Source organism: Osmia lignaria, chromosome 4 (assembly GCF_051020975.1).
Source record: "Osmia lignaria lignaria isolate PbOS001 chromosome 4, iyOsmLign1, whole genome shotgun sequence".
Lineage (NCBI taxonomy): Eukaryota > Metazoa > Arthropoda > Insecta > Hymenoptera > Megachilidae > Osmia > Osmia lignaria.
Genome location: NC_135035.1, coordinates 4,263,698 through 4,279,047, shown reverse-complemented (window position 1 = coordinate 4,279,047; position 15,350 = coordinate 4,263,698). Strand labels below are relative to the sequence as shown.

Below are 15,350 nucleotides of genomic sequence, written 5' to 3'. Positions count from 1 at the left end.
TGAATGAAGCGGAACGGTTCTCTATGCAGTCTATGCGCTTCAAGCGTGAAACAGAACGGACCCTAGGTAACGAGGGACTCATTACAATACCCGAATATACGATGCTGCCAATAATGATTTGATAGGTTGCCGACGTCTGAACTAGAATCTTCCTAGTAGAAGAAAAGTTTTTAATTTTGCGCCGCCTCCGAAAAGGTTGAAATGTATTTAGTATACTATTTAACGAGTAAATAGGTTTTATTAATAGCTGTTGGGTATTTGTATAAATGAAGTAGAAATTATTTCATACTTTTTAGTGCATTTCGAAATCGGTTGTATTTTTTGTTAAAAATTATTTTATTTCCATATAGAAAGGTCTACAGTTCAAAATATATAAATCGTTTACAGACCAAAGTTATTAAAATTTCAGTACTAATGTACTTGATTAATGCTTAATCTTTTATACTTTATCAATTCCTCCACTTTTTGTTTTTTGGAGTTAAGCGATTTGGCAAATGAACGGTGCATATGTACTCAAAAGATCAACAAGATTAACAGCGTTTAAGTCGACCTCAATGAAATAAATTAAATATGCAAAATTTTTATCAAACAAAATCCAGGTATTATATATACTGAATTAGCATCATGAATTAAAGAATTTAAAAATGAATATATTTTAAAGTTTATATTTGTGGGTTTGCGTAGATAAAACTTACACATCGAATTTAGATTATGTATATATAATATATTTATAAAAGGAAAAATACAAATGTAATAACAGAAAAAAAACGCATTATAATCGCACGTTGAACGCATGGCGTGAGATCAACGACGACTTTCCCCTTTCGGTTATGATCAGTCACGAGATCCGCCGATCGTGCGGACATATGCTGCCACACTATTGATATTTTTTGTTATTTCCAGTTACAAGCTATGTATCATATACACTCCTTTTAAAGAAACAGTTCGGTTTCATTTGGCATCTTGTTTATACTTTACAAAAAAAATGTAATTAAAGGTGGAAATAAAAAAGGCTACAAGTGCTATTTTAAAAAGAATTTTTTTTTTTCATAAAATGGAAGTTTATTTATGAAAGTCTTGTTATAGTTGATAACATTTCTTATAAATGAAAAAAAGAACACAATATTTTGGTAAACAAAAAATTGTTATCTTCAGAAATTTAATTTTGACACTTATAGCCTTATTTAATTCTATTATGAGCCATTTAAATAGGAACACCTAAATATTTCCATTATTTATAATTTAATTTTGTAATTTACATAATTATTGCATCATTTATAATTTAATGGAAGAAGTTTTCAGGACAAAATTATACTACTTTAAGGGGCATATGTAACGATAAGGTTATTCTTTTCAAGGTAATTTTTTTCAGAGTATTCAAAACCATCAATATATACAATAGCTCGGAAAAGTATTCGGACACTCTTTAAAACAGAATTCCTCATTTAAAATTGGACCAAATGACTTGAGGTTTTTTGAGAAGTTATACAAATTAATAACGGAACTAGTCACGTTCTTAGGTGAAAAGTTGCGATTTTCGGAAATTTGAATTACTTATAATTTCAAAGTGCATTGATAGCGCACATAACTTATTTCAATTTACGAAAGACATATTTTAAATTTTCATTATAAGCTCACAAAAAAAAGTTGAAAAAATTGTAATTTTTTAAAACGACAAAAGCACATATCTTAGTAAATTAATTTGTATAACTTCTCAAAAAACCTCAAGTCATTTAGTCCAATTTCAAATGAGGTATTCTGTTTTAAAGAGTGTCCGAATACTTTTCCGAGCCACTGTACCTTCATACATAATAATTCATTTCTAAAGCCTGTTCTTAAATACATATCTCTATTAAACCAAAATCACTTCTTCGGTATTAATCTTGAAAGTATAAGTGAGGATAAATAATTTGGAAATTTCTTAGGTGAGAAAAGTAATAATACTATTTTAATAATTCCTAACAGGTCGGTTTAATCCGTCTCCCTCTTGGTGTTTTTAAAATGAAGGTCATCAAAATATTTTACGATTGCCATCATTGGTGTACTCCTCTCTCCCGTGTGAACTGCCGCCTCACTATTCTAACAATAAGATTTTAAGGTTCTAAATTTTCAAACTTTCAAGATTCCAAGATTTAATATTCTAAGAATCCAAAATTATGAAATTGTAAAATTCTTAAGCTCTCCAATTCTAATATTGTAAGATTCTCTCATTAAATCTTGTAAAATGCAAAATATTAAACTCTTTACCTGGCCCATCGCGGGAAAAAATTTTAGCTATGCCAGTGTTTCTCATTTAAATCATCCATAAACTAATTACGTATCTAAACGTCCTTTGTTTCTTTATTTGTAGTAATATGACGAGGAATTTTAAAGTTAGTCCACAACACTGTATGTAAAATCATTCTCTAACTGATTGTACAATTCGTCCTTCTATAATATGTCCTTTGTATTACAAGGAACAATTAATTACAGTTTGTTACGATATTAATGTGATTCCTCTTTCATAATACAGCAACAGATCGTAGCTACCAACTATTTAAGCTTCTGATGATAAGGTCAGACTCCTAACAAAAAAGAACGGGAATCGTTTTTTAGTCGCAGTTATCATTCAAACGTGAGATCAAACAGTCGTAACAAAATCCACGGTTCATCAATTCATTGTGAGCCGATGATTTTTGAAGGCTGTACATTATAACTTTTGTGCAGTTCCGAAAATACGTATGTATTATTTTAATTTTTTAATTTTATTTATTTTTCAATTTATTGTATTTCAAAATTATAGTAAAATTTTGAAATAAAAATTTATGATGTCGATTTTAATATTGTTATGCTTATTATATTGTTTTATTAACTTGTTAAAAATTTATTAATCATGTTTTGAACTATATGTCTCAAATATTGTTAATTAATATTCAAACTAAAGACTAATTAGTTGAATAAGAAATTTACATTTGTCAATGAAATTGTTTATTAGTGAAAATATTTTGGTATAAATATTATTAAGAGAGCGTTGTCTAAATCGTACCTTAGCAATTTCTCTTTCATTAATATAAATGATGTCTAATTATAAAAATATAAATTAAATAAGCAATGAGAAATATATATAAAAGATTTTCAAATTATTTACTATTTTATTCGAACTATATTAAATTATTCTATATATAAAACTATATTATTAGAACTTTTATTAGCGAACTATAAATATTCTATAAAATCAGATATACTTTATATAATTTGTAACCAATTTACTTCAGCTAATTATGAATTCACAATATAGTTCTACTTTGCATCTCTATATATTTCTAAAAACAATATTGTTGGAGAATATTCTACATTAATTTTATGTATAATATATGTTGCATTTACTACAATTGATAAATTGTTAATTATAAATAAATTGATCACGTATTCCAACTCGTACCAAACGCACTGGTACTTATAAATAAATAATTAAAATATATTTTAAATAACTAAGTAATCAGAAAAAGGATATGAGCAAATTTTTTTTATTATTTGAACATAAAAAGAAATTGTATTAAATTCAAGGTACGGGTTCTTCAAGGTTATAGAGTAGTATTAAAGAAAATAAAAATTTGTTGTTGGGCTATCTGTTATTTAATAATGTTTTAATACCTTATGTAGAATATTTTATAAATCTTTCCACAAGGGCATTCTCACTACCTTACTGATTTCAATAACCTTGAAATATGTTGAGGGACGGCGGGCATGATTCTAAATAACTTTTCCCTATACAGCAGACTCTCGTTATACTGCCACCGAAAGAACTGTAGGAGTTGAAAATTTGTCAAGCTTCGATACAGGCGATTCTATACGGGCAGTTCCATTTGAATTGAACCATGTAACTACGAATACAGTAAATCCTCCCACATTATCCCTAAGCTAAGAAGCGAAAGTAGACAATATGGATAGAGAAGACACTATTTCTCGAGTCTCACGGCTGCTTCTGATCGCTGGCGACAAGTCGTAAAAGAGAAGGAAAGAATGAGAGCCGTAACAGCCGAAAAATTTAAATGCCAGCTTATCGATATGCTAACACAAATGCAACAACAATGCTATAACAAAAACAACAGTTAAACTTTTTTATTTTTTAATTTTTCTGGATGCAAACTTTTTTAACATATTAGTACAAGTTTTTTGATTAAAATGAGATCAAGCTTAAAATAATTTGGATTATATGGACAAAAAAAATTTGTACATATGAATTTATATATAAAATAAGTAAATATGATCCAAATTTGTCAATAAAGAAAGTAAAATTAATAAAATTATATTGCTTTATTATAAACTACCGAGCTCTGAATTCTCATCAAAGAAGCCATGTCCCTGTTGCGTGACTGATTCGATAGGCGTAGGAAGATACCGACGGGCAATGTGGGTAGAGCAATATAGGGACAATGTAAGAGGATTTACTGTACTAGGTCTGCATTTATCGCTTTCAAATGCAATATACAATATGCAATAGTTTCTATAAACTATTTAACTTAAGGGGAGAAGACCCTATAAAACAATCGAAAAATCGAACAAATTTTTTTCTCATAAATCACTTTTAAAACATTTCAAAAATGTATTCTCAAAATAAACCAAAATTCAACTTTGTATCGATACTATGGCCCGATAAATCAGCGCGAAGCACACTTACCGAGCAACGTTAAACGTATTTTTCTCGAAACCTTGTTTTCAAAATTGGCGCCGGTGATAACTTCAAAACTATTTGACCAATCAACTTCAAATTTTGCACAATTTTAGCTTATAAGATTCCTAAGAACATGAACCTAAAGGTTTAACCAAATTATTAATTTGAACCATTTTTTTTAAAACAAATAAAGTACAAAAAGTATAGCCGGATAAGATGGTCAAAAGTGCCTCCAAACCAAATTCAACTTGCTATGAACCATTCGATAGGTGATAAAAAGAAACTAGTCTGTGCCAAGTTTCAAAAAAAAAAGATTGAGTCTGAGCGGACTTGAACCTACGAAAAGAAGCTTCCAGAGTTTTAGCAGTCAGACGCTTCACCGCTGGACCACCGACACCGTTAAAAATACTTTTAATCTTTTGAAATATAACAGACGTAACGTACTTTTATCAATTAGGTTTATTTAGTTTAATTCCTATTCTATTCCACTGCATGTAAAAACATTGAACAGTGTATATACCGTGTATTTGATAAATAACAGACGAAAATTCGCCGAATAAGTAACTGTACCACGCAAAAAACAGCCAAAAAATCGGTTTTTAATTTTTTTAACTATGGCGCACCTTACCAAAATATCTGAAAAAAATTGAGGATGATAGTATCAATAATATACACTTATAAAAAAAATATGATCGTAGAACCTCATCTCCTTCAATACAAAATCGCAATTTCTCAGCATTTTTTGACGTTTTTGATTTTTGACAGCTTCAATTTTCAATCTAAAAATCTGAAAAAATTCTGTAATATGTGCCTCACAAATAGAAATGTCTCTGATTTTTTTCAGAATTTTCGAATGTCATTAAATACGAGAAATTGACCAAAAACCTCGCGACACATTTTTACCCGTAACCATCTTCCAGATGAGATACAAGGTTCAAACTTGGCACAGACTAGTTTTTTTGGTAATTATTTAGAAGTTGGCCCTCCTCACCGATTTTCGTGACCTTGAAATATGTTGTCAAGGTCATCATTCGGAACAACTTTTCCCTATACATGTTACCGCCACCCGGCCTTAGTTTCCGAGATATTCGTAAAAAACTGCAGTTATACTTATGTCACCAGTACACTGTATTCCGGGAAAAATGGAGACTGAATAGTGATTGAAAGAGTGATTGAAGTGGTTTGAGGTTAGGATTAGGGTTAGGGTTAGGTTAGATTAGGTTTAGGTTAGGTTTAGGTTAGGTTTAGGTTTAGAGCATACATGGTGTGATACGGGATCTAATATTCCCCGTTATGGAACTCGTACGTCTCATTACGTGGGATATATAGCTTAGTTTTTATTCCGACGTCAACATGATGTTAATAAGCGTATAATGGCATTTTTCGACATGATGGGCGAAACGTTTCCGATTTCTGACAAAACACAAACTGAATAATAGGTATACAATATATAAAAGGTGAAAGAAAGAGTAATTATTCCGTGAAAATATCAAAAACAAAACCCTAACCCTAACCCTAACCCTAACCTCAAACCAGTTCAATCACTTTTTCAATCACCATTCAGTCTCCATTTTTCCCGGAATACAGTGTACTCGTAATTTAAGTTTAACTAAAGATTTTTGCAAATATCTCGGAAACTATGGTCGAGCAGCGGTAACATGTATAGGGAAAAGTTGTTCAGAATGATGACCTTGACAACATATTTCAAGGTCACGAAAATCGGTGAGGAGGGCCAACTTCTAAATAATTACCGTTTTTTTTTATCACCTATCGAATGGTTCATAGCAAGTCGAATTTGGTTTGGGGCCACTTTTGACCATCTTATCCGACTATACCCTTTTGTGCGAAAATCACACTTTTTTGTTTGAAGTGCCGTTATTTCTTAAATATGCAATTTTTTTGCACCATTTTAGATTCATATTCTTACAATGGTCAGATATATTGAAAAAGAACTTTGTTGAGCGCTTTTAGATAACTACCAGGGATGCTACAACCGGCGCTGTTTTACACGTCGATAAAAAACTTATTTGTGATATTGGTCTATTTCTCTTATAGTTATCATAATTTTACCGTTGTAACAATTTTTTTTGTTTGTTATAATGTTAAATAAAGTACCCTTAACGTTCCGACAGTATTAGCGCATTGGTTTCTTTGTAACATATTCCTAAAACTTGATACAAAATTAAACCGTTTATAGGAACTTCTCCCCATAAGAATGTAAATATAAAACTTTAAATGTTATACAGAATTAACTGTCACTATATTTTGTAGAAATATAATCATCACAAACGTATTCACCTCAAATAGAACATTCTGCACATAAAAATAAATAAGAAAAAAAGATTAACATCTTTCCGGTTGAGATTTCGTTTTCGAGAAAAATTGCGATAGAAATTTGATTAAGTGCACATCTACTTGGCTGTCCCCTGCAGTGAAGATGCTTTGACTGTTATCATGATGTTTACATAAATTGTAATGTTTACTATATGTCAGTACGGCAATCAAATTACCAACACCTTGGAAACCCGAAAAATCATAATAGCTAAATTAACTTGTCGCAATCGTGTTTAGTGAAGGGGGTTTCGTCTCCCCGGACGCCTTGAGTTCGGGCCAGGAGCGTTAGGTGGCGGCGAGAGGAACCGTGTTCTCACAAGCGCTCGCCCGGCATGCAATATATACAAGTTTCGAACCGCGGTATGATAGGTGTGTGGGGCAGGGATCGTCTGTTGTCAGCCCCACTGACGAGTCTAACAGACGATCTCGAGACGAAACACCGTTTGTTTTCTCGACTGCTACAAACTTTTTATAAACTTTTTTATATCATGAAAATGTTACGAAGACCTTGTACTCTTCCCGTCACTATTTCCTGGCTTCTAACTGGTATTTATATAGATTAAGTTAAGTTGAAAGTATCAAAATAGTGGGAACATAGATAGCGAGAATAATTCAGGGGCGTTTTAACCTTTGAACAGCAGAGCCTGGGTCAATCGTGATCCAAACTTACGCAACATGTACAAGAATATTAAGCTAAAGTTAACTGTGTAATATTTAAACGAAAGAGTTTCATGGGACAGTGAAAAATTTGTATAATGAAAATCTTGTAATATGGAATACAAAATTAAATTAAAATTGTGGCAAAATAATATTTTTGGCATTTTATTGATATCGAAATTAATAGTTGAACTAATAAAGGTCACAACGTGTCATAACGTATACCATACACAACCTTTTGGATATGGATATTAGCTATAATGTTTCAGAATTTTTGAATTTCGGAATTTTAGAACAATAAACGTGGCAATTGGTATTTAAACCCTTACATAGGTAAGTAGTTATACTGATGTGCTTTGTTTTCGAAAAAGTCGCGTTTGAAGTTTGATTAAATTCATACGTACTCGGCTCTCCCGTGCCGAAACGCGTTCAATACGGATGTTGACGGAGTATCAACAACTCTTATCTCTTTATACACGGGTATCGCGCTGATATAGCATGCTGTGATAAACAACACTTTTGATACTTTATCGACTTCGGAATTACTAGCTGAATTGTCACAATTCACAACGAAGGAGTTACAACAAAGAACTTCATACGTTGTCGCCTGTCCGCAATTCTTTAATTCAACATGGAACACTTTGTACCCGTCAACGATGGCAAGATTTTCAGAAGTAAAGAAATTGAACCGTTGAATTAAAAAATACTGCAAGCCCTATGGTTTTGTTTTAATTATGGCAAGTTTATGAAAAATAAAAAAAATGTAACAATGGTCAAGCATATGTGGACGTTTATTTAAATTTAAATAACACCCGAAAACAAAAGCGCTTTTTTGAAATATTTCGAAATGTAATTTCTGCACTCGTACTGTCACTCGGCGTATTGGTTCGGTTAATAAATAAAAGAGCTAAATTTAATTTAAAAGATGTTACAATGTATTACAAATTGATAAATATTAATTCATGAAAATGAACAATATCCATCTCCATTAACAAGTTTACCGTGGTGTAAGAATACAAGATAGTGGAAAAAACATTCTTGTTAGGTATGACCTTTATTAAATTATTCACTAATTTCGAGATCAGTTAAGTGCCAAAAATATTATTTATCAAAACGTACCGATGCGACATCGATATTGGCGTATACAAAATTGAGTTGATATTCCGTTGACATCTGTACTGAACGCGTCCAAGTAGGGGATAACCGAGTACATGTGTACTTGGTCGAATTTTAAATTCAATTTTGCCACGTAAGAACATGGTCCAAGAACAGGTGTCCAAGAGGACCCTCCATAGATCACTCGGCATTGGTTTCCGAGATATTCACAAAGATATACTAAATATCATATGTGATATTTTCAACGTTTGTGATACATCCTATATTTAACTCATCATATCATCATATCATACTATTATATAAAGAGACAGCGTTTGTTTGTATGTACAGAAAAATTTCAAAAACTACTTATCCGATTGATACCAAATTTTAACAGTGGCTTTTTTGCCTTCTCTGAAGTGACATAGGCTATATTATTTTAATAAAAATGATATTACATCCGCGTAAAAGTACGTAAGAATATGTTGAGCGTTCGGCGCTCTAAGCCTATGCCCGCTACTCCCTAACTACCGCTCCAAACCGTCAAGTGACTGTACGTTCGTGGCTACCCAAAAGAGGACTCGCAAAGTTTGCATGATATCCCTACTCCTTACTAATATATAAAAGTGAAAATACTGATTGTTTGTTCCTCTTTCACGTTTAAACGGCTAAACGGATTTTAATGAAATCTATATATAAATAAATGAATGTTTCTTTGTTTGTCCCGTATGCGTTCCTACACCATTCATCCGATTGCGATGAAACTTTGGTGAGTTGTTGTGCGAACGCCCGCGAAGGTTTCTGGGCGTGTACAGTAAATCCTGGATATATGCAAGAGAAATTGGGACCCAAACATTGCATATATCCAGTTCAGGTGTCGAATCTCGGGTTTCACGCGACGCTAGCCAAGCGTGAACGTAGAAAGGGACAGACAGTGGAGGAGAGGGAGAGGTCCAATGATCAAAGGAAAGAGCCGAAATGTATCGGTGTGACTAATACCAATTCAATTATAAAACTTTTTTATTTTTTATTTTTTTTTTAATGAAACTTTTACTAGCGCATTGGTGAGATTTTTCTGATTGAAAATGATAGCAAACACGATATAGTTTGAATTATAATTACTTGTTAAAATTGATAAAAGTTGGCGAAAAGCCAGAGAGATTGAATCAAAACAATGCATATACACACCGGAGGTGTCGAAGTTTAACCGGACAAGAAGGACAAATGTCCTGACTGATTCATCAACGCCCAGCCCGAACCCCTGAACCTAGAAACATGAAATTCGAGTAGTGTATTCCTCTCATGACGTAAGCACCTACGAAGAAGGGATTTTTAGAAATTGGACCCTTAAGAGTGTAAAAAGGGTTAAAATCTATTTACACAGATTACACAAATCGGACTTAGTTTTTGCTTACGAAGGTCACCCATACAAATGATTAAAAACATAATTCAGGATTTCTAGATTCAGGGGTGAAGATAATTATTTAGATTACGGACCGCACCTCCGATTTCGATGATTTTTAAATATGGTGTAGAAATCAACATTTTGAACAACTTTTTACTATACATATAACCGCCGCTCGACCTTAGTTTTTGAGTGTGCGATCGTGACAACGTACGCGTTAGTATGGGATCACCGCTTTTCTACTGTTTCTGCAGGCAGCAATACTTTTCTGAAATACTAGAGATTGATCACCAAAAAATAATATAACAATTATTACTTCAAATTCTCGAAGTTTTTATTTGTGAGACTGTGCGAAGCCGCAGCGGGGATGCTAGTAATAATATAAATCTTGCACACGTGTAAAGTATCGAATATTTTTGCAAAAAATTCGAAAACTAAGGCCGAGCGATAATTATGTTAAACTGTTTAAAATATTGTCCGCAACAACATATTTAAAACTCATTAAAATTAATGAACCCTTTTAGCTATTACTAAATATCTGCTTCCTTAACTGTGATTAATAAAATATGATTTCATGTAAAGTCTGATAAACAGTGAAGTGAGTAGCCTATTTTTTAAATAGGTTGGATGCTTTTTCATTTTTAATACATATTATAATATGTAAACATTTATTAATTAATAGCTTATATTTTTCTCCATAGTTTTATTATTATTTCCATTTGCTAATGTAGAACTTTCAAAGTCGATACCATTTTGGAGAGCAACAAGTACAACTAACTGTAAGAAGACCGATTACTTAAATCATGCCTTGATTTTTCCTTTTAACATCACGTATATGAATACCAATCAGAAGTCACCAAATAGTGGCAGGAAAAGTACAAGATCTTCGGAACTTTTATACAATGTTATAAAATGTTTCATAGAAAGTAAATTCAGCTACTATTTTCTCATGTTTTCTGGTGTTAGTATTTTGATTGTCGTACTGATATTTTGTGGACATTACAGTTTATGTAAACATGATGATGACTATCAAAGCGCCAACTCAATGAATGTTTGAAAAATCGTAATGACTGATTGAAATCATAAATATCTCAAATATACAATTGCAGATAAACTTCTTCTTGGAAAAAGATTAACTATCAGGTCTGTTCATAAGTCGATCTACAATTTATAGAATGCGGACAATGATAAAATTCAATAAATACAGATTTATTCATGCAAATGAACATTAATCAATTGTAGTGTTTTATTGCCTAGTAAATAAATTTTATTTTTGAAGTGAAAACTTCTATTGGCGCGTTGTGCGATTTTCGGTAGGGGAAAATCTTACGGGTTCGCGTCACGGACATGCTCGAAATGACGATCTACAGTAAAACCTGGATAAATGCAACCAAGATTGGGACCCAGTGGTTGCATTTATCCAAGCGAGGTGTCGAATCTCGAATTAGATGCGACGACCAGCCAAGCATGAACGTAGAAAGGGACAGACAGTGGAGGAGAGAGAGAGAGGTCTAATGACCAAAGGAAAAAGCCGAAACGTGTCGGTGTGACTAATACTAATTCAATTATAAAACTTTTTTATTTTTGACTTTTTTTTACTGAAACTTTTACTAGCGCATTCGTGAAATTTTTCTGATTAAAATGATACCAAACACGATGTAGTTTGAATGGGGCGAGGTTACGGGGCGCTGTGTAAAATACAGGCGGGCCGCAGTCAAAACTTAGCGAAAAGGGACAATCTCAACATTCAGAATGAGAGAAGGACAGCATGACTGTAGTGCGTCTCACTCAGCGTTCGGGCGATATTGCCTTTTTTGCTTGCCTTCGCAGCACAGTTCGAGTGACGTAATCAAGCTAACGCTTGATTCTGACTACGATTCCAAATCAGCAGCCTTATAACTACTAGCTGAACTAAATTTGTCACGTAACTTGCTCTGTAGTATCCAGATAATGGTGGAACTCGTCTTTGGGAATATATTGTGTTTGGTATCATTTTAATCAGAAAAGTTTCACCAATGCGCTAGTAAAAGTTTCAGTAAAAAAAAGTCAAAAAGAAAAAAGTTTTATAATTGAATTAGTATTAATCACACCGATACGTTTCGGCTCTTTCCTTTGATCATTAGACCTCTTTTTCTCTCTCCTCCACTATCTGTCCCTTTCTACGTTCACGCTTGGTTGGTCGTTCCATCTAATTCGAGATTCGACATCTCGGCTGGATATGTCAATGCAACGTCTGGTTCCCAATCTCTGTTGCATATATTCAGCTTTTACTGTGTATGTAGACGCGAGGTCCCTCCATTTATTAGTTCTAATAGTACCTTAGTACTTTTTTATGCAGAATGTTTCAAGGAGTTGACACAAGAAAAAAAAAAATCCAATTCCATTTAAATAAAAAGTGGATTTGCATTTTTTGAGTGCATCGTTGCATTCACGGAAAAAATGAAATCACAGAAAAATAGACATTATCATACCATTGAACTTTTACATAAACAGCTTTTCTTATCTCTTATCAAATTGAAGATATAACCCGTCAGAAATTGCATGACGTATCCTGTATATTTTTATTAATTAAAAAACATTTATTTAAAGAGTTAATAACTTTTTCTAACAAATTTCTCAGATTGCACGTTCCTTCGGTTCTTCAGAGTAGGCATATATTTTTCAGCAGCGAGGGGTGCTACGGTGCGCTATATAAAATCCACGCGTTCAGACAGTCAGAATTTATCGGAGCGGGACAATTCTATCATTTAGGTTGAAAGAAGGATAGCATGATCACCCTACATCTCACTCTAACCACGCGCCAATGTTTCGCTTTCGTTCTTCAGGCAGATCATCGCGATGCCTCTGGCGAGATGAGTGTTTGAATGTGTTTGTAAAAATACTTGAGGCGCTGTTGCCCTCCTAGATCGTGTTGCGCGCACGCTAGCTGAGAATTAAACCTTTCAAGTTTATACCAGACCACGCAAGTGGCTCCACCAGGCCCAACGAAAAAACTGCTGTAATACCGACGTCCCGAATCGGAGAGGTCACGTGACGTGTCTACCCCCTTAAAGACATTAATATATTTACTTTCTTTTTTTCTTTTTATATTTTTCAATCTTTGATAATAGGTGTTAGCCATAACATACTCACCGTTTCGGCCCTTGAGGGAGGCTAACAGTCAAAGATTGTAAAATAAAAATAAAAAAATAAAATAAAATGTTATATAAATAAATTAATGAGTGTTGAACTTAAAATATCACGTAAATATGTTCCACTGATGTAAATAGCACATATACTAGTTCCGTTCTTAGACGAAAAGTCGCGATTTTCGGAAATTTTAATTACTTATAACTTTTAAATGCGTTGACCGATCTCGATGAAATTTTTAGCATACACATAACTTATTTGAATCTATGAAAGACATATTTTAAATTTTCATTATAGACTCACATAAAAAAGTTGAAAAATTACCATTCACTATTTTTTTTTCACGATTTTAACAAATTGTAATTTTTTAAAACGATGAAAATACATATTTTAGTGAATTAATTTTTATAGGTTTTCAAAAAACCTCAATTTATTTAGTCTAATTTTAACCGAGGTATTCTATTTTGATCAGTGTCTACTCACTTTTGCCTATCACTGTATGTTTTAAATCAGTAATGACGAACCCAAGACCCACAGGTCAAACTCATTTAATTTTTATTTTGTGTTGTTTTTTGTTAGTATATGTAGATTAATTAGTAAATTACTTATCAGTTGAAATAATTGATCAGCAACTTTTAATTATAAAATTCTTAATTTGTTCTGACCTACCACAAATAGTGATTACAATGATATGTAAATTATGTAAAAATTATTTGCAATTTTATTGTCAAAGTAACTATTCACAGTATTTTACTGAAATAATTCGATTTTATCTCAGGGTCTATAATTGTTTAACTTTGAACAAAAAATTAATTGTCTATTGATAAGTGTATTAAAGATCAGGCTATAATATTTGTTATTATCATGTAAACAACAATGACTGGCAAATTAAAAATATAATATCAATATGTATATCTTAGACGACTCTCCTGTACATACATAATTTATCTCAAAATTCTTTAACAAAATTCATAATTAACTCCTTTCGAAAAAAACATTAACTATCTGATCAAAAATACTTTAAAGATCAGATTGCAGTATCTGATATTATCATATAAACAAATTGAAAATATCTCGTAAATATATAGGTACTCGTATCTCCAGTGATAAATTGTATGAGTTCATACGTACTTATCGTTAGGCTGAACCGACGCTGAATGTGGCGATTTATGTTTATGGCGTCAATGAATATTGGAATTATATTAATACGTTTAATATTTAGGTAATTATAATTATTGAAATTTCATATTAAATATTTTTTTCGAATATATTTTTATCATTATAAATTTATTATATGATTTTGATCAGCAACTGTATCCTTGACTGATCCTGTATCCTTCTGACTGTATAAATTCTGCTTTATTATTCTTACAATGAATAGTAAAACAAGATTTATTGAACGATCAAACGAACTTACCTGTAAATGAAGTTCGATGGCAATTATATGAAGAGCCTCGTTCGAAGAGATTACTAGTGTAGCTCCTTCTTTGTCCGTTAGAGGTCACAACGTTCAGAGTCAAAAAAGTTTTTGGTAGAGTTGCCTTTTCTCTATGCCGATCTTCATATCTTTAGAATTGTGTGGGAAAAAACGGTGATTAGGGATAAATATATGTATGTATATAAATATATATATACATATTTTTTTTTTTTGGGAGGTAAAGTAATCTCTTCGAACGAGGCTCTTCATATAATTGCGATCGAACTTCACTTACAGGTAAGATTACTAGTGTAGTTGTTTACAGAAAGATATCATAATTTTAAACATGGCATATAACGTATACAGGGTGTCCCAGAACTCGCGTTGGTCCCGTGAAGGGGTGGTAGCTGTGGTGATTCTTGTTGGTGTCACGTCCGGAAAATTTTGCAAATTTGTCCACCTCACGTTCCCTTATTAAGCCTTCGGGTTATAGGGGTCTCCTTATGTAAGGAGCGTTAGGGGGATAAATCACTTTTACACTATTTCAATTTTCTTCTCGACTCTGTGCTTTCCCATCAAGCCTTCGGGTTGTGAGGGTCTTCTTCATCTGGGAAATGCATAGGGAAGAGTTTAAGCTTATACTTATTCTATTTTTGTCT

At 32.5% G+C, this 15,350-nt stretch overlaps 1 protein-coding gene across 2 annotated transcripts in view; it reads left to right on the top strand.

Moving 5' to 3' along the window:
• Positions 1-2,577: 2,577 nt before the first annotated feature.
• The window catches only part of LOC117610870 (cytochrome P450 6A1-like), a 60,832-nt gene continuing 48,059 nt past the window's right edge, over positions 2,578-15,350 (top strand). For both annotated transcript variants that reach the window (XM_034338703.2, XM_076688064.1), the window contains exon 1: positions 2,578-2,718. The gene's annotated coding sequence lies outside the window, so the exon portion shown is untranslated. The remainder of the gene's footprint in view (positions 2,719-15,350) is intronic.